Raw genomic sequence first — 19,531 nt, forward strand, 5'->3', positions numbered from 1 at the left:
TCACACACATTTACACAAAAAATAGGGGCAAAACGAGGCAAAATGACACATTTTTGGGAAAATTGTCTCTGGCCGGTCACTGGCCCGGTCGGACCGGCCTGTGCGCCGGGTCGTCCGGTCACTGGCCCGGTCGACCGGGTTCCCGACCGGCCGTGCGGGCTGTTATGTTTTGAAGAGGATACCCCTTGGGGATCTTCTTCCTCATTATCCCCCACCTCTCAAACCTCCATGGCCGCCGCCTCCACCATCTCCACCACATCCTAGGCACTTCCCACCACTAGATTCTCTCCAAACTTCACACAAACATAGATCGGGATCTCGCAAGCATCTTCACCAAAGCATTTGGTCCCTCTCAAGCTAGTTTGGGAGATCGTGGGGATTTGGTCCTCAAGCCTTCTTCACAAGTTCCTCTTGCTCACTTGGGCCAAGAGGACAATGTCTTCGGGTAAATCTTTCTCCCTATCCCTCTCCCTCTTGCTTTCCCTCTCCCATAGCCCATTGTTGAGGAAAGTTGAGAAAAGTTAGGGTTAGGGTTAGGGTTAGTAAGTCCTCATGCCACCTAGAGTGTCACACCCCTCCTATGCACATTGTTCACTCCCCTGGTATAATCTATGTTCAAGTTTGTGAGTTTTTGCATGATTTTGTGTCGAATTTCTGGGCAAACATCACAACTCAGCATGACCCGGTCTACAGCCCGGTCAACCGGCCTCTCGACCGGCTGGTCCGGCGCAGAGCCCGGTCAACCGGATGGCTAACCGGCTCGCCCGGTCTGTCGTCCGGTCGGACCGGCTCCTGCGCCGGCTCGCCCAGCTTTTTTCGCATAATCTCGTCGAGACACTTGAACATAGGCTATCCTTTTGGCTTCCTCACATATGCTGATGACATGTACACTTACCTCTTTGCTATCCTCTCCCTATTATGCTGATTCACAGGTGATGAATGGACTGCTGCGGACCCTGGCCATGTCGCCAAGAGAGGGAGGGGCTCCGGGGTTCCACCCCGGCGCTCTACTGGTCGTGCTCCTCAGACTAGGGGTGGCAGCTCAACTGGAGGCCGAATCAAGAAATCTGGCAATAAAAGGAAAGATAAAGAGGCAGCACAGGATGGTGATGAGGTTCTCCCAGATTTCCATGTTGGTAGTGTGCATATTGGGGCATGGAGAAGACTCAGAGAGTCCAACCCCTATCGCTTTGAGGAACCCACTTACACAGGGGGAGATCGATTTTTCTGGACCAACACACAGCAAGTCATGTGGGAGGAATTCTATGACTCCCGCGAGTACATGAAGAAAGGCACCATTGTTATGCCCAAGGCCATCAAGGATGTCATTGGAATGTATGAAGCCACCAAGTTCCGCTTTGTGGTTGCGACCTTGAGGCGGATGGGGTTGTATGATCTTATGTGCTTGACACCTACTGATGGGTGCTATTGTCCAACCTTGGTGAGACAGTTCCACTGCACAGTCTTTTTCCATGATGATGCAGCTCGGACTATGACTTGGATGACGGGCAAACAACAATACACTTGCAACTATCTTGATTTCTGTGAAGCCTTGGGGTTTGGTGGAGGGCGTACTTCTGGCTTCAAGATATATTCTCAGCAGAAGTTCAACCGTGGGGACATTGCTGGTTGCTATCCGCCGGAGCCCACACCTGGACCTCCCACCATCTCCGGGGTGTACTACTCCTACCTCTTACTTGCCAAGCTCTTCCGTGAGACTCTCATCAGCAAGTCCGGCGATACAAGTGAATGCCGTGCATATCATCTGAACTTGATGTACTACTGTCTCCCTGAGCACCGGCAACCTATTGATGGCTGTGATCTCATCTACTGCGAGTTACGGCGCTGTGTTCGCGAGAGGTTGACTCCTAACCTTGCCCAGTACATTCAGCTGCTCATCAACAAGGTTGTGCCCGCACCTCTCAATACTTTAGGTGAGCGGGTCAGGATGGAAGCGTTCAAAATCCCTGCCCAAGGTGATAACCCGGATGTTCCTGAAATGATGCCTTCTGAGCGCCGGTCCAAGGCACGCCATGACCATGCTAGCTCCAGCTCCTCTCGTCGCCCACAGCGTGGTGTCGCACGGTTCTTCTCTCGCTTATGGCAGATGTGCAAAACTACACATGATGTTGCACATCAAAGTCTCTCTTTGAACCAAGAGACAAGGAGGCGCCAAAATGAGTTCATGGCTGCTAGGAATGTGCCTATCCCTCCTCCCCGGCCCTGAGTTGGAGCCTGTCCATGCACAAGACTGGGAGATGCCTCCTCTCACTGATGAGATGTTCCAGAACTTTGATCCTTCTCTGTACTTTGGTGGTAGATTTGCTCATGCACCTCCTGCTGATGATGATGATGATGAGGATGATGACGGTAATGAGGATGATGATGAAGAGGATGATGATGAGGATGATGATGACGAGGATGACGATGGGGATGGTGATGGCAACTCTCCATCCGCGGTGCCCCACTTCTATTGATGGGACGCTAGCATCTCTCCTCTTTTCTTCGCCTTTTTGGTGTTCCGATGCCAAAGGGGGAGAAGAGAGTAGAGTCTAGAATTACTGGGTTCTTTCGTTGTCACAAGCCATGGGAGTTGCTTTATTTGGATTTTATATGGCTTGTGCATATTTGCTTTGATTTCTCAAGAACCATTTGCTACTTTGAATAATTCATGTATGGATATGTATGGACGACTATTATGTGTGCTACTCTATGTTAGGATAATCATGCTTTATGGATAATCATGCTTTATGCTTATATATGTTGATATACTTGTCCATACCATGCTTGTTTCCTAAAGATATTGGGGGAGCTTCTCATATTCCACAAATGGTGCACTTTGCATTCAAACGCAAACTCTCCAAGTGCACACATTATGGGGGAGCTGTCGTAATATCTTATATGGAATCAAGGTTTAGAACTTATCATAATATCTATGTGTGACTCTAGCTCGGTTTGTCATCGTATACCAAAAAGGGGGAGATTGTAAGGGTATTTTACCCTTATCCATTATTTTGGTATCTATGACACCGTGCTAGAGTATTTGGACTAATACATGCCTACAAGATGACTTTCAGGTATTAGCCAAAGAGGTATGATGGTGTTGCAGTGGAACAAAAGGCAACGGGAGACCCCCCCAATTCGACGAAAAATCAGCTAGTTTTTCTGAGCTTGGCCGGTCAGAGATCCGGTCGGACCGGCCCTGGCACCGGGCAGCCCGGTCACCAACCGGACCCCGAACCGGTGCCATCCGGGCGACATCCAGTAAAGAAACGAAGCCATCCGGCGTGCGTCCGGTCACCAGCCCGGTTTCGGACCGGCTGCTCCGGTCCACGGCCCGGTCTGACCGGGCGCCTGACCGAGCGGCCCGGTCAGCGACCGGGTTCTGCGCCTGTGACATCCGGGCGACATCCAGTAAGCCCAGAAGGCTGCCCGGTCAAGTCCCGGTCACAGCTCCGGTTGGAAACCGGCCGGCCCGGTCTGTGGCCCGGTCTGACCGGGCTGTGGACCGGCCTGTCCGACGCCAAATCCGGTTGACCGGGTTTCTCGAAGAATCTGCTGATGTGGCAAGTGACCAACGGCCGTATTTAGAAGAACACTATAAATAGGTCTTCTCCTACCTCTGAACAGTTAGGCACTACACTACAAGCTGTTCTTGAGCTCTCTCTCTCATACTCCATTGCTAGAAACACCAAAAGCCTCAGATCTCCCTCCTCCTCCACCCAAACTCAAATCCCTCCGGGGAATCATTAGAGGAGGACCCGATCTACTGTTCTACCAAGCCAAATCTCATTCCCCCTTGTATTCATTGAGAAGCTTGCTTCCTAGGGTTCCTTGGAAACCCTAGGTAGGCAAGAGGAGTCCGGAAGCATCCGGGCTGTGGATTTGCTCCGGGCAAGATTGTGAAGGTTTGGAGGCTACCTCAAAGTCTACCACAAGTGAGTGAGCTATTCCTTCGTGGGATAGGCTCCGGAGAATAGGGTGAGCCTTCGTGGCGCGGGGAATCCTTCGTGGGACCTCCACTCCTCCAAACGTGACGTACCTTGTTGCAAAGCAAGGGAACACGGGAATACATCCTCGTCTCCGCGTGCTATCGGTTATCTCTAACCGAACTCCTTACTTGTGATTTAATCGCCTCGTGAGAGCCTTCGTGCTCGAGTTAGTTGTATCCTCATATAGGTTGCTTCACCTAGTTTGCATTAGGCTCATCTTTATATTCCGCAAAGCCTAATATTGCAAAGAAAGAATTAAAATTTGTAGAAACCTATTCACCCCCCCCCTCTAGGTTTACCATCTCTATACTTTCAGCTCTCCGTATAACATGCTTACGTAGTGCAACCCTCGCATGTCTAGCCGCCCTCACGCCTATCTCAGGCGTGGGGGCGGCACCCTGCTTGTTCATCATCTAGTAGATCTGATCCGTTACGATTGCTCCTTGCTCTGCAAGGATTAGTTTAATATCTGCATTAGTTAGGCCTTACGAAGGGGGGGAGGATCCAGCGGCACGTAGGGTGGCGTTCGCAAGTCCTAAACAGGATGTTCCGATGATCAACTTCATTGTTGGTTGTGTGGCCTTGTTTAGGATCGGCTTACGAGCACCGTGCGTGGCCGCGAGGCCCAACCTGGAGTAGGATGATCCGATTATGCGGTGAAAACCCTAAATCGTCGTAGATCTCATTAGCTTTATCTTGATCAAGCAGGATCACCAGGTATTCGTGCACCCCGTACGAATCATGGGTGGATCGGCTCTTTGAGCCGATTCACAGGATAACCTGAGAGCCGATCGAGGCTCGTATTTAATGTTTACGTGTATGCCATGCAGGAACTAAGCGAGGCATCCCCATCACCTTCCTGACCAGGTATAGGTCAGGTGGCACGCCCTTGCACTTCGCATCGCCGCGTGTGACCAGAAGAGCATTGCGGGCCGTCGCTCGGAGGGGTCTCAGCCAGCCGCAGCTCTAGGCTCTTCCCGGCTCTACCGTGTTGACAGGCCGCTGCCCGCCGGTGGGTTTTGGCGATCAACACATTCTGGCACGCCCGGTGGGACAATCATCTACATCAACCACATCGCCATCTACATCTGAGATGGCGGCGGACGGCACGCCAGTCACCTACGAGGAGTTACCTGCTGAGCTCAAGAAGAAACATGACGAGATCAGGGCCACCCTCGAAGCCGACCTCATCGGCTCTTTTCAGAGAACCCGTACCCATGGCATCAGATGGAAGGGATTCTCACCACAAGGTGCACTCGATGGGATAGATCTCTCTGCCCCGTCGGAGGAACGCACCAGGGGCCTACGGCAGGAGATCAACTACTTGGTGGCTCACTCGCTACACCGCCACTCTGAAAACTTGGTCAACGTGTTGGAGCGTCTCGCTCTGCGCGTGATCCAGGAGATCATGAGCCACCAGTACTCGCCGTCAGGACCAGCTCTCGGGACGCATCAAGGAGAGTTGCCACTCCAGTCCCGTCCACCGCTGCCATATGCGTTGGCAGCACCACCTGAAGTGCCGGCTACACCGGCATTCGTCGTCTACAAGATCGGTGGTGACCCTAGTGACCACCAGTTTTTGGCTGAGGCGCCTAAGGAGATCCCTCAAGGATACGCGTGCACGTATGTGCCAGATTGTGGCAACTGGGCACTCTCAAACCAGGCCACAACATCAGGGACTCCGGCGAAAACAGGAGAAACGTCAGCGACAGAGCTTGAAAAGCAGACATGGCTAACTAAGTACGCCACCCCGACGAAACTCCCGAGCCCAGCTCCTGCAGTTGGCTCAGAGCTGGAAAAGCAAACATGGCTGGCTAAGTACGCCACCCCGGCGAATCTTCAGAATGCATCTCCTGCAGCCAGCACGGCGGATCAGATCAGTACCATACTGAGAGACCAGTTCGGCATTATGCCGAAAAGGAGGGCAATCGGCTATTCCAAGCCGTACCCCGACGAGTACGAGATGATCCCGCTGCCACCTAAATATCGGCTCCCTGACTTCTCTAAATTCAGTGGATCAGATGGCTCCAGCTCCATCGAGCACATCGGCCGATATTTGGCGCAACTAGGACCGGCTTCAGTGTCGGATCAGCTACGCGTGAGGCTCTTTTCACAGTCCCTCACAGGATCGGCTTTTGGATGGTATACCTCTTTGCCAGCAAACTCCATCCAGTCTTGGAAGCAATTGGAAGAACAGTTCCATATGCAATACCATTCAGAAGCTTCCGAGTCTAGCATTGCCGATCTAGCACAACTACGTCAGAAGCGCGGAGAAACGGTGACAGAGTACATCCAGCGCTTCAGGAATTTTAGGAACCGATGTTATTCGGTTCGTATAACTGAAAAGGAAGCAGTCGAGTTGGCAGTAGCTGGCCTTGCAACACAGCTCAAGGACATGGCCTCCCAAGCAGATTATCCCTCGCTGGCGCACATGGTTCAGAAACTATCAGCATATGAACAGCGCCACCCAGACCTGTACCAAGACAAGTTCAAGCGTGCGGTAGTCATGGTCGTCTGAGAGGAAGGTGAAGTGCCTGCGGGAGACCAAGAAGTAGCAGTGGCTGAGTGGACTCGGGGAGGAACCCCCGTATCCTGCAAATGGGTAAAGCCACCAGGGCCGCCCAGGGGATTTGATTTTGACGTGACCAAGACTGAACAAATCTTCGACCTCCTGCTCAAGGAGAAACAGTTGACGATTCCTGAAGGTCTCAAGTTCCCTACGGCGCAAGAGCTAAACGGAAAGCCGTACTGCAAATTCCACAACTCGCTTTCCCATGCCACCAACGACTGCAGGGTGTGGCGTCAGCACATCCAAGCGGCGATAGAGAAGGGGCGTTTAATTTTCAACCAGTACGCCATGAAGGTAGACACCCAGCCCTTCCCCGCCGTTAACATGGTAGAAGTCATCTACCCCAAGGGCTGCCAGCTAGGTCCCACGTTCAGCATCAACATGGTAGGACCTGGGAACCACTCTGGCAAAGATGGAGATGAGGGCAGCTGCTCTCATAGCAAAGATACAGAGGAGGCCGCTCCATGCGATCGGCTCCATCATGATGGCAAGCGCTACGTCACAGAGGGAGAAGTGAAGAACATAAGATATCAGCGACCTCTCTCTGATCACCTCCTCAACAAATATGTGAGTCAGTATGACCAACGCCGACGGTCCAATTATGATGAAGGAGATCGTCTGGCGAGAGAAGCCAGAAGACTTCGTCGGCAGGATCGCGATGAGGAGGAGCACGAGCGCCGTGCCACGGACACATCAAGGGAGCAAGATGACAACGCCAGACACTGGGACTGCCCTTTCTTCAGACACTGCTGGGATTCAGGAATGAGCCGATTGCCTACAATCGGCAATTGCCCAGAATGCAACAAGAAGAAGAAGGAGGCAGCCAACGTGTCTGTGTTTGAGCGCTTAGGGCCTCTCCCACCACTAAGCAAACGTGCTGAGTCACTTCGTTGGGCAGATCTTGAGGATTCCGAAGACGAAGGACTAGAAGAAGAAGAAGACAGGTGCCACCGTCCAAGGTGGTGCCCTGACGGACTCAGCCGTTCACAGAAACGCAGGGTTCAGCGGTTGCGCGGCCTGGAGGAAGCCGAAAGGTTATACCTGCATACGCTAAGGAAGGCACGGCCTGATCTGGCCGCAAAGGTGCAGCGAGCCCTGGATGAAGAGGATCGTCCACGGAGAATGGAGTGGCGTCCCAAGCAAAAGAAAGCCGATGATGAAACATCGGCTGGCACAAACATGGTGCTTGTCTTGCCGACAGAGCTTAGTGCTCCACGATTATACGATGCACTTAAGGTGGACGACAGTAGGCGCATCAAGTCAGAGGTTGGGTTGGTTTTATCCAGCCTAACTGAGTAGCAAGATTAAACCAATGAGCAAACTGGGGGAGGCTGATCCTTGTGATCGGCCCCAAAAAAGTTTATGGAGGGACATTACAAAACCTTCATCGAGCAAGCAATGTGGAGGCCGATTTCAGCAATCGGCCAAAATTTATCTTCTGCACCTATTCTGTTTGTGGTCAGCAACGATCTACTGGGCAGCGGTCACGTCGGCAGATGAAAGCCAGCTTGAATCTTTGCGAAGCCGATGTGCAAGTACAGTGCCCTGACTAACCAAGAAAGCCGATATCTGCAGTCATTCGGCAGAATCGGCTCGGGGGGCATATAGTCAGATGAACATGTGCAGATAAACATGTGTAGACATGCGTGCGGTGGAACATTGGGGGCCGATTAAGAAAAATCGGCCAAACAAAAAAAAAACAAAAAAAAAAACAACACAAAAGTTTAGCCGATGCAGATACGTGGCCATCGACTCAAGAGGTACAGCTACAGCTGTTATGAGCAGAAAGGGTCAACGGAGCAGGAAGTGAGTCACGAAAAGAGACTCTAATGGAAGAGCTCCTCAATTGAGTGGCTTGATAACTTCGATTTTCTCTTCAAGAACCTCTGGTTTCCTCTTTGCGAGCAATGTGCAGATCAGGTTAAGGATGGGTTACATCAGATCCACCACAGGGGAGGAGCCGATCTGACCTGCAAAGCGCGAAAGTGGTCTGAAGAAGCTCGGGGGGCAGCTCACCCTGAAGGTTCTCTGCTCTGGAGAGCCGATTTTGCTGAAATCGGCTGGTTCCGCATCATGACTTGGAAACCGATGGCGACACATTTGGTTAGTCCACTGATATGCTCGCCTTGATAAAGGCTCGGGGGGCAACTGATGGCGCAGAATTTGCCGTTCTTAAGAAGCCGATTGAGATTTCATCGGGCTGAAAACACAATGGTATCGACTTCAGGATCAAGTCGTTTTTCGGCAGTAATTCTGGGGCTCTCGTGAGAACGTCGATTTGCCTAGTTGTCCGCCAGAACTCAAAGGGATGGGGCATTAAGTTACCGGTGCGTTGTCATCGGCTTGTTGGCCATTGGCTAAGTGACGATCGGTGGGGTCAGCAGAAGAGAGAATCGGCTCAATCAAACTCAGAAGAAATCGGCAAAATTAAGATTGGGGAAGAGTTCTTCAACGATAAACCAGATTTCTTACATAGAAGAGCTGATTGCTCTCAAAAGGAAGTACTAAGGGGATACATTGCCCCGTCTACTGTTGCTGATCCTATTCTAGGGGTCCTATTCTACGGGCCGTCACTGCCCTCGTCGTCACCGTCGTCAGCGCTGTCAGCGCTGCTCCCGGTGAGCTCGTCGTCGCTGCTGTAGCGGCCGCCGGCAGGACCTTCGTTGTCCTCGTCCTCCACGTCGTCGTCGTCGTCGTCACTATCATAATCACTGAGATTCCCTGGCCAGGGGCAATGGCGCTTGGCCGGCGGCTCGTCGGAGAGGCTGTCGTCGTCGTCCTCCTCTTCCTCTTCCTCGGAGGAGGTAAAGTCATCCCAGGAGAAGCGATCGTCATCGCTCTCCTCTTCCGATTCCCCGTTGGCGAGGAAGCGGAGGTCGCTCTCCCCGTCCGTCGAGGATTGGTCGTCCTCGGACCAGATGGAGAAGTCATGGTCTGACTCCTCCCCGGCCTCAATGGCGCGGCGGATGTTGGCCACATGGACTTCTTGTGGGCTCGGTGCTGGCATCGGCTCGGGAGAAGAGGACTCGAAGGAAAGTCCCGACGAGGCAGAGGAAGAAGAGGACATGGTGCGCAGAAGGGTTTTTTGGAGTGCCGATGGCTGGAACAGAGGAAGGGGATAAAGATGACTATTTAGTCGGCACGGTTAAATAATGAGAAACCTGGTGGGAATTACTGCCATCACAGTTTCCGAAGGGGTAATGTCAGAGCTGTCAAATTTTGCAGAGAAGCTGAAAGGACAGGGCATAATGATGACGGAGGCTGCAAATGGCTCTGTCCTGCCACGACATGACCCTTCGAAAGGAAAATATAATGATTTTGGAAAAATTATTTCCAAAACCAGGGGGGCATGTGTTATCACCAGATTTTGGTCGAATCCAGAGGTGGGCCGTAAGAGAGATGGGCTTGGAAGATTACACGTGGAAGATCTTTGAAGCGGCCTTGCACGGAGAATTTGGGCTAGATTGCCCGTGTATCTTTAAATATAGTAGATTATATCTTAGATCAAAAGTTAGAGTTTGTATCGTGCACGGTGGGATATTCCCACGTTAGAAAGTCCCCTGGACTATAAATATGTATCTAGGGTTTATGGAATAAACAACAACACAACGTTCACCCCAAAACAAACCAATCTCGGCGCATCGCCAGCTCCTTCGTCTCGAGGGTTTCTACCAGGTAAGCGACATGCTGCCTAGATCGCATCTTGCGATCTAGGCAGCACAAGCTCCACGTTGTTCATGCGTTGCGCGTACTGAAGCGTCTTTGATGGCGCGCAACGTAGTTATCATAGATGTGTTAGGGTTAGCATAGCTCTCCGTATAACATGCTTACGTAGTGCAACCCTCGCATGTCTAGCCGCCCTCACGCCTATCTCAGGCGTGGGGGCGGCACCCTGCTTGTTCATCATCTAGTAGATCTGATCCGTTACGATTGCTCCTTGCTCTGCAAGGATTAGTTTAATATCTGCATTAGTTAGGCCTTACGAAGGGGGGGAGGATCCAGCGGCACGTAGGGTGGCGTTCGCAAGTCCTAAACAGGATGTTCCGATGATCAACTTCATTGTTGGTTGTGTGGCCTTGTTTAGGATCGGCTTACGAGCACCGTGCGTGGCCGCGAGGCCCAACCTGGAGTAGGATGATCCGATTATGCGGTGAAAACCCTAAATCGTCGTAGATCTCATTAGCTTTATCTTGATCAAGCAGGATCACCAGGTATTCGTGCACCCCGTACGAATCATGGGTGGATCGGCTCATTGAGCCGATTCACAGGATAACCTGAGAGCCGATCGAGGCTCGTATTTAATGTTTACGTGTATGCCATGCAGGAACTAAGCGAGGCATCCCCATCACCTTCCTGACCAGGTATAGGTCAGGTGGCACGCCCTTGCACTTCGCATCGCCGCGTGTGACCAGAAGAGCATTGCGGGCCGTCGCTCGGAGGGGTCTCAGCCAGCCGCAGCTCTAGGCTCTTCCCGGCTCTACCGTGTTGACAGGCCGCTGCCCGCCGGTGGGTTTTGGCGATCAACAGAGAGAGAAAAATATGGTTGTAGAAGTTTTCATGGTACTAAAACACCTCTCTATATGCTGAAAGTTTTGAAGTTACTCTTGTTATATCTTCCTATGCTTGTCACTTTGTTCTTTGTGAATTTATTTGTGTACAAGATTCCTATGCATATGAAGTGGATTAGACTATTTTTTTTATATTTGCTTCTTGATGCTCTCTTTTACTTCAATTCATAATTCTTATGTGAGCATCTTCTCAAACTACTGTGCCTAGCTAAAAGGCATTAAAGAAAAACACTCTTGAAAGATAACCCATGTTTTATTTATGTAATTTTTATTTTATTGAGTCTTGGAAGTTGTTACTTCTGTAACAACCTCTCCTTATCCTTTTTATTTCGTTTTCGTGTCAAAAATAGCCTCTAATAGGAAGAAGGTAAGATTTGGGGAAGTTGCTGTCCCGAAACAGCTGTGCTACCACCAAAAAAAAATTGTATTCTCAGCCAGAATGTCGGATTGATCTGAATTTTTTTAACACCTGCCCCGGGTTATTATCTAACTTTCATTAGTTTTGCACTTTTTGATTTGAGCAACAGAGGATTTTCGACAAAATCGATCTTTACCTGATGTTCTGTTTTTACAGATTTTTTCCACTATTTGCATTTGCCTCTTAATCTTTTTCTTATTGAGTTCTTTTGAGAGAAAGAGTTTTTAAAGAAGTTGCTACAGTAGCTAATATTTTAATGGATGTTTGACTTATGTTAGAACTTAACCAACGTGGATTTATTATTTTGATTGCACTAATGTTGCTAATGAAAATTGTGTGAAGTTTTGTATGAAGGAAGTTTTCAAGTGTACGGAGATAAGAATGATGTGATGAGATGAAGGATGGACAAAAGCTCATGCTTGAGGATTCCTATGTCACCCCAAGAAATATCCAAGAGGTACAAGCGTCAAAGCTTGGGGATGACCAAGGCATTTCCTTCTTCATCAACAAAAATATCAGGTCAACTTTCAAGACACTATATTTTTATTGCTTCATATGCTATGTGTTGTCCTTGGAGCGTCTTTATTTTTATTTTTATTTTTGTTTTGTTTTGTTTGCTGTATAATATGGTTGGATCCCATCATACTTGTTTTGGCGAATGACACACTCCATTTTCATTGCATGGAAAACTCTAGTTTTCGCTCTTATTGTTCTGCGAATGTTCTCTTTTGCTAGTACTGTGTTTAGCTCTTGTTTTCCACTCGTATTTTGTTCAGACCTTGTTAGTTTTCTTTAGTTAGGTACGATTATCTCTCTGGTATTTATCGAATATTATCTATGAGAGTTGTTTCAAATAAATTGATTGGTGTTGGAGACGAGTAAAATATTTCTTGCTTATAGTGGTGCAAAAGGAAGCTTGTTTAGACAATGCCTTAGACTTTAGAATGTCATATTAGATGTTATTTTAATTATATGCTTATTAGTTATTGTTGTAGCATGAGTTATCTCAAATAGCTGAGAGTGCTTAATGTGCCATTGAAAAAATCATGTGTTGTTTCTAGCATAAAAAAGCATAATATTGTGGTATTCTTCTTTGATGCTTTATTTGGGTTGACTTGACACATGCTTACACCATGTTATGACTACAAACTAGTCATCTCAAGCCTCTATGATCATTTAGTTTTTGACTTGTAATATCACTTTATGCTTTGATTAATAATGTTTTGTCGCTATGCATGATCGGAATCCCGACATAGAATTATTAGGTTCATGTTGTTTTTCTACCGACAAGTTTAAATTGTTATTAGCATGGCAAGCATGGCATGTGTGAGATACTTCAATATTAATCGGAGTGAGGAACCGTAGCCGGTAATTCCCAAATACTCTGTGTTTATTTATTAGGTGCGATGCAAACTAAAACGACATTACATGATGCCAGATGCAAACATGTATATGGATGACATATTTAGATTCCTCATAATTTTCTGATCAAAATAGACATATAATTTGCAGCATTTGGATTTGTAAAACTTGAGGTATGAATTAAACAAGATTTGCAAAAGAAAGATGGAATATGGAGCACGGAAAGTTTCCATCTGAAGATCTCCAGGAAAGAACACGTGATGCTAGCCAGTGGAGCTGATCGATGGTTTGCCAAAATAGGCAGAGAACAAGGTAAAGCGATAGCCCAGTTTTCTGAAATTTAGCTGACGAAAAGGAGCACAGGTTCACTGAAACTGAACATAGACAATTCTGAAACTGAAAGTGTGACAGAGAGAAACGGGGCCTTTTGCCTTCCCTGGATTTTGATTGATGGATTTGTTGAATGACGACACAGGAAGGAACCACTTCAGTTAAGCTCCAGAATTTGATTTGAATTAGATGTAGAACGGTTTGAGCAAAATACAGGGATCAACCAGCTGGTCAAACTAGCAAGCAGGCAAGCAGGCAGCTGAAAAGAAGTCGTATGTAGCTAGTCAGCTACAGTAACTGAAGAAAAGATATTGAACTGATACATGAGGCTGTGTTCTGAAACTGAACCAGAGACGGAACAACAATGCTACAGCTAACAGATCCCAGATGGTGTTCGGTCTCCAGGCTTCCCAGGAAATCTACCAAGTGTTCCAACTAGCTGGGTAGATATTGTTTTTGAAGGATACAGGGTAACAACTGGGAGGTAGCTAACTGAATATGTCGACAGCAGCAAACTAAATCAGATACAACAGAACTGCAAGGAAAAAGGACGCCTTGCGCGATCCACAACGAACGATCTTGAGACTCACCTTCGGTGCAGATGTAACAAGCCAGCCAACTGAAGAGAGGGGCTCAGTCCTTTGAAGGAAACCAGGTGAAACTCGACCAAGATCGATGCTGCTGAGGATCTGGGGGCACACACGACGAGCTGCAACGGCGAACAGCGGAATCGGACGCGGACGACAGCGTCAGCGCGAGAAAGCGAAAAAGATGAACGGGAGAACGACAGGGAACTCAGGCGGAGGCTCACCACGTCGAGGGAGAAGGTTGGGGAGGATGGAGACGACGGCGGGGCGAAGCGGAGGTCGTCGGCGTGCACGGCGGCGCTCCAGGTACGTCTTGGCGGTGGCGGCGTACTCGAGCAGCTCCGGCTCCGGTTCAGCGAGGAGGAAGAGGGCGCCACGGCGGCTCCATCCCCGCGCTCGGCGCAGCGAACGGCGGCGAACAACGACGGCAAGGACGGCGATTTCCGGCAGGTTTTCTTTGATGCTACGGACGAACTGAATTTCTCCTCAAGTTGTGAAGAAGAAAGAAGGGAGATTGGGAGGAGGCGGCAGCAAGAGGGAGCTAGGGTTCTCTGGTTTGGTGGCTTGATTTTGAGGAGAGGGGAAAGTGATTGGAGGCAGGTAGAAGAGGCTCAGGCCATGAGGTAACAGCAGCAGGGAACGACCATGTCAAAGACAGGAAAAGAAAAGAAGAAGGTCGGGTGATCCTGGGCCTGATGGCTATTTGGATATTTCTTTCTTTTCCAATTTATTTCATTTTCTTTTATGTTTTATTTTATTCAAAGCAAAGCCAAATTGAATTGGGATAAGAATAGGAAGGTTTGTAAATAATTTTAATTCATTGTTGTATCTACTGTAAACAAAACCAAACATTTGTTACTTTCCAAAAATATTCTTAAGTTAATTAATTGCAAAGTAAGAAATTAAAGAGAAGGGGTTAGGGTTTTGTTAGAAGAAAACGAGAAGGGGGAGGTTTAATATATAAACCATATGAGAGGGAAAATAAAATAATTAGGGTTTTATAAAATAGTTTTATTTTGTTAAAACATGGATGATATGATGCATGATGCATGATGATGCATAAAAAGGAAAAGAACTAACAAATCTAATATGGGAATTTTTCCTGGGTCGCTACAATCGACACCACTAACAAGGGATCGCGCCCCGAGATCCCACGCCATGGTACGAGGGAGAGGGGTGAACTATCGGATCTTCAGGCGACGTGTTGATCTCCTCGACACCACTAACAAGAGTTCATGCTCCATGTAGAACGGTCGACACCACTAACAAGGGTTGTTGCTCCGTTGATGATGATGTAGTTGCGGCAGAGTTCTTCGAAGATCGAACCTACTAGGTTAAGGCAAAGATCGTCCAACCCACGTGTAAGCCTAATACTCAGAGAAACTCAGATAAGAGAGAAGACTCAAAACTCGCATAGGTAAGATGAGAAAGAATATAGGTAAGAAGAAAAATCAGAGCTAATCAGAACTATCCAACGAGTTTTAGAAAATAGTTTGGACTCTCTAAACTCAACGACCGTTGGCAAGGTTATCCTACAGGCTGGACTAGTGGGGTATCGATAACCTGATGCTCTGATACCAACTTGTGACGCCCCAAAACCGGTACCATGAGGATCCCAGCGAATCCGCCGAAATCCGCACGATATCGATTTTAGGAGACGCACCACCAAGCGCCTCGTACACGCCGAAGCATGCACGCGATGCGGGTGGAATCAATCACGAGCGGTAACATTACAATAAGATTACAATAGAGCCCACAAGAAACATATATATATTACAACAACGACTCCAACGAGTCAAGATACAAATAGACAATACAAAGATCCAAATCATACAGAAGATCGAATGCGTCCGAGTATGGACAAGATACAAATTTGGACTAAGAGTCCTGAAGATAACCAGTAGCGTCCATAACCCTGCCCAGGCCAAGCCGGAAGGGTAACCTTGCTAACGTCGTCTTCATCGTATCGATCTTCATACCTGCCCGGTTATATCCCGTAGAAGCAGCAATAAGTACGGGTTCGTACTTAACAAGACTTCAAGACGTATAAGCATTCGTCAACCAGTCGTCCTTTGTACTTGAGGCACGCAGGGGACTTAGAGGACGCAAGAGGAACGTCATAGGCAATATGGTGGGGTTAAGCGGCAGCGCGCAAGCACTAAAAACCTATAGAGACACTCTACAACAGTCGTCTATCAGAGAAGGTGAGAGAGCGCATAAACTAACAGTTCTATACTCTGCAAACATAACACAGCCGATGTGTTCCCCCTTCGCCAAGAAGTACTGGCAAAGGCACTCACACGGTTGACAGGTTTTAACCATTTATTATTAGAGTTGCGCTAAGTTACTACACCAGTTATTATGATTGAAGCAACATGTGTAAGTTGTCTATGGTCGAGTCATACAGCTCCAAGTCGTCCATAACCGCGGACGCGGCTTATCGATAAGATTTTACCCTGCAGGGGTGCCCAAATGTGCCCACACGCACGATCAACCCACTTGCGACAGGTGGATATCACGACTCGCACTCTCCTTCACGACAACAATGTCCAGGAAGCCACCTAACCAAGTTGAACCCGTATCGAAGTCCGGCCGTATCTCCGAAGCGGACTTAGCTATGTGTGTCAACGTGCTAGGTGGTTTAAACACACACTGGGGCGATAAACCACTTCGCAGAGGCTCCACGACCTATACGTGCATACCAGAAACAAGGGATACAAGGCACCCAGGGGCTTCCCAAAGTAAATAAGTAACAGGCTGGCATGCACGCAACATCAAATGGTAAAACATTGCAAACTAGTTGTGGCCACTGGACAAAGCTGTAGATTCCGGCAGTGGTCGAGGGGAGACCCAGAAGCATACCCACGTGTGGTTAGAGCGCTCAGTCTCGGAACAGATAACAGGAACTCGGGTCCTAGGGGACATTAGTGAGTCAAAGTTCCGATGCTTTCGCAAAGGGGCTCACAGATGCCTCTGCTTATCATTTTAGTTGTTAACAATAAGTAAAGCATGATTATCTCCAACATTATATATCCATAAACCATGTGTCATGATTCCTCAACAGATAACCCGATAAGATAGCGATAACGGTAACGAGATAAAACAGCACTAGCATGCACTATGACTCGCAAGGCAGACCCGATAACCAAATAATAGCTATAGGTGGTTGGTGGAGGCAATATAGGCTGCTTGAGGTAACAAGTGGAAGGGACACGTGACAAGAACGCAACTTAAGGATAGCATGAGGGAGAAGGCAAAATAAAATAGGTAAGCGACTTCTGCAGGGGCAGAAGTATAGGGGAAAATGCTTGCCTGTTAAAGCTTGCCGAGGGACATCCGGAGATCTCGTCGTATCTCACCACACCACTTCGCGATCCTATCCGGGAAGAAGCAAAGCTGGAACACACATCGGATGCAAATCTTACTACTACGGCAGAAGAATCGGCATGCTCATGATATGGTATGCATGCATGACATGGCAAACATGATGCGACGATGCAACTTATTCATATTAAGAGGGATCGGAATCCCGACATAGAATTATTAGGTTCATGTTGTTTTTCTACTGACAAGTTTAAATTGTTATTAGCATGGCAAGCATGGCATGTGTGAGATACTTCAATATTAATCGGAGTGAGGAACCGTAGCCGGTAATTCCCAAATACTCTGTGTTTATTTATTAGGTGCGATGCAAACTAAAACGACATTACATGATGCCAGATGCAAACATGTATATGGATGACATATTTAGATTCCTCATAATTTTCTGATCAAAATAGACATATAATTTGCAGCATTTGGATTTGTAAAACTTGAGGTATGAATTAAACAAGATTTGCAAAAGAAAGATGGAATATGGAGCACGGAAAGTTTCCATCTGAAGATCTCCAGGAAAGAACACGTGATGCTAGCCAGTGGAGCTGATCGATGGTTTGCCAAAATAAGCAGAGAACAAGGTAAAGCGATAGCCCAGTTTTCTGAAATTTAGCTGACGAAAAGGAGCACAGGTTCACTGAAACTGAACATAGACAATTCTGAAACTGAAAGTGTGACAGAGAGAAACGGGGCCTTTTGCCTTCCCTGGATTTTGATTGATGGATTTGTTGAATGACGACACAGGAAGGAACCACTTCAGTTAAGCTCCAGAATTTGATTTGAATTAGATGTAGAACGGTTTGAGCAAAATACAGGGATCAACCAGCTGGTCAAACTAGCAAGCAGGCAAGCAGGCAGCTGAAAAGAAGTCGTATGTAGCTAGTCAGCTACAGTAACTGAAGAAAAGATATTGAACTGATACATGAGGCTGTGTTCTGAAACTGAACCAGAGACGGAACAACAATGCTACAGCTAACAGATCCCAGATGGTGTTCGGTCTCCAGGCTTCCCAGGAAATCTACCAAGTGTTCCAACTAGCTGGGTAGATATTGTTTTTGAAGGATACAGGGTAACAACTGGGAGGTAGCTAACTGAATATGTCGATAGCAGCAAACTAAATCAGATACAGAACTGCAAGGAAAAAGGACGCCTTGCGCGATCCACAACGAACGATCTTGAGACTCACCTTCGGTGCAGATGTAACAAGCCAGCCAACTGAAGAGAGGGGCTCAGTCCTTTGAAGGAAACCAGGTGAAACTCGACCAAGATCGACGCTGCTGAGGATCTGGCGGCACACACGACGAGCTGCAACGGCGAACAGCGGAATCGGACGCGGACGACAGCGTCAGCGCGAGAAAGCGAAAAAGATGAACGGGAGAACGACAGGGAACTCAGGCGGAGGCTCACCACGTCGAGGGAGAAGGTTGGGGAGGATGGAGACGACGGCGGGGCGAAGCGGAGGTCGTCGGCGTGCACGGCGGCGCTCCAGGTACGTCTTGGCGGTGGCGGCGTACTAGAGCAGCTCCGGCTCCGGTTCAGCGAGGAGGAAGAGGGCGCCACGGCGGCTCCATCCCCGCACTCGGCGCAGCGAACGGCGGCGAACAACGACGGCAAGGACGGCGATTTCCGGCAGGTTTTCTTTGATGCTACGGACGAACTGAATTTCTCCTCAAGTTGTGAAGAAGAAAGAAGGGAGATTGGGAGGAGGCGGCAGCAAGAGGGAGCTAGGGTTCTCTGGTTTGGTGGCTTGATTTTGAGGAGAGGGGTAAGTGATTGGAGGCAGGTAGAAGAGGCTCAGGCCATGAGGTAACAGCAGCAGGGAACGACCATGTCAAAGACAGGAAAAGAAAAGAAGAAGGTCGGGTGATCCTGGGCCTGATGGCTATTTGGATATTTCTTTCTTTTCCAATTTATTTCATTTTCTTTTATGTTTTATTTTATTCAAAGCAAAGCCAAATTGAATTGGGATAAGAATAGGAAGGTTTGTAAATAATTTTAATTCATTGTTGTATCTACTGTAAACAAAACCAAACATTTGTTACTTTCCAAAAATATTCTTAAGTTAATTAATTGCAAAGTAAGAAATTAAAGAGAAGGGGTTAGGGTTTTGTTAGAAGAAAACGAGAAGGGGGAGGTTTAATATATAAACCATATGAGAGGGAAAATAAAATAATTAGGGTTTTATAAAATAGTTTTATTTTGTTAAAACATGGATGATATGATGCATGATGCATGATGATGCATAAAAAGGAAAAGAACAAACAAATCTAATATGGGAATTTTTCCTGGGTTGCTACAGTTGATCACTCCCAGTCTTTTGCTAGCCTTCA

At 48.0% G+C, this 19,531-nt stretch overlaps 2 long non-coding RNA genes across 3 annotated transcripts; both read right to left on the reverse strand.

Moving 5' to 3' along the window:
* Positions 1-13,505: 13,505 nt before the first annotated feature.
* On the reverse strand, positions 13,506-14,738 carry LOC139839128 (uncharacterized). Its single transcript, XR_011756827.1, has 2 exons — positions 14,051-14,738; positions 13,506-13,948 (listed from the first exon to the last, which is right to left on the reverse strand). It is a non-coding gene; the product is annotated as an uncharacterized lncRNA (long non-coding RNA).
* An 837-nt stretch (positions 14,739-15,575) lies between these two features.
* LOC127296232 (uncharacterized) lies at positions 15,576-19,235 on the reverse strand. 2 transcript variants are annotated; one of them, XR_011754969.1, is made up of 4 exons: positions 18,609-19,235; positions 18,388-18,506; positions 17,139-17,222; positions 15,576-15,805 (listed from the first exon to the last, which is right to left on the reverse strand). It is a non-coding gene; the product is annotated as an uncharacterized lncRNA (long non-coding RNA). The 2 variants fall into 2 exon arrangements; XR_007848337.2 differs by having other exon boundaries at positions 15,576-17,222; positions 18,609-19,222.
* Between the last annotated feature and the right edge of the window lie 296 nt (positions 19,236-19,531).

This window comes from Lolium perenne, chromosome 1 (genome assembly GCF_019359855.2).
Source record: "Lolium perenne isolate Kyuss_39 chromosome 1, Kyuss_2.0, whole genome shotgun sequence".
Classification (NCBI taxonomy): domain Eukaryota; kingdom Viridiplantae; phylum Streptophyta; class Magnoliopsida; order Poales; family Poaceae; genus Lolium; species Lolium perenne.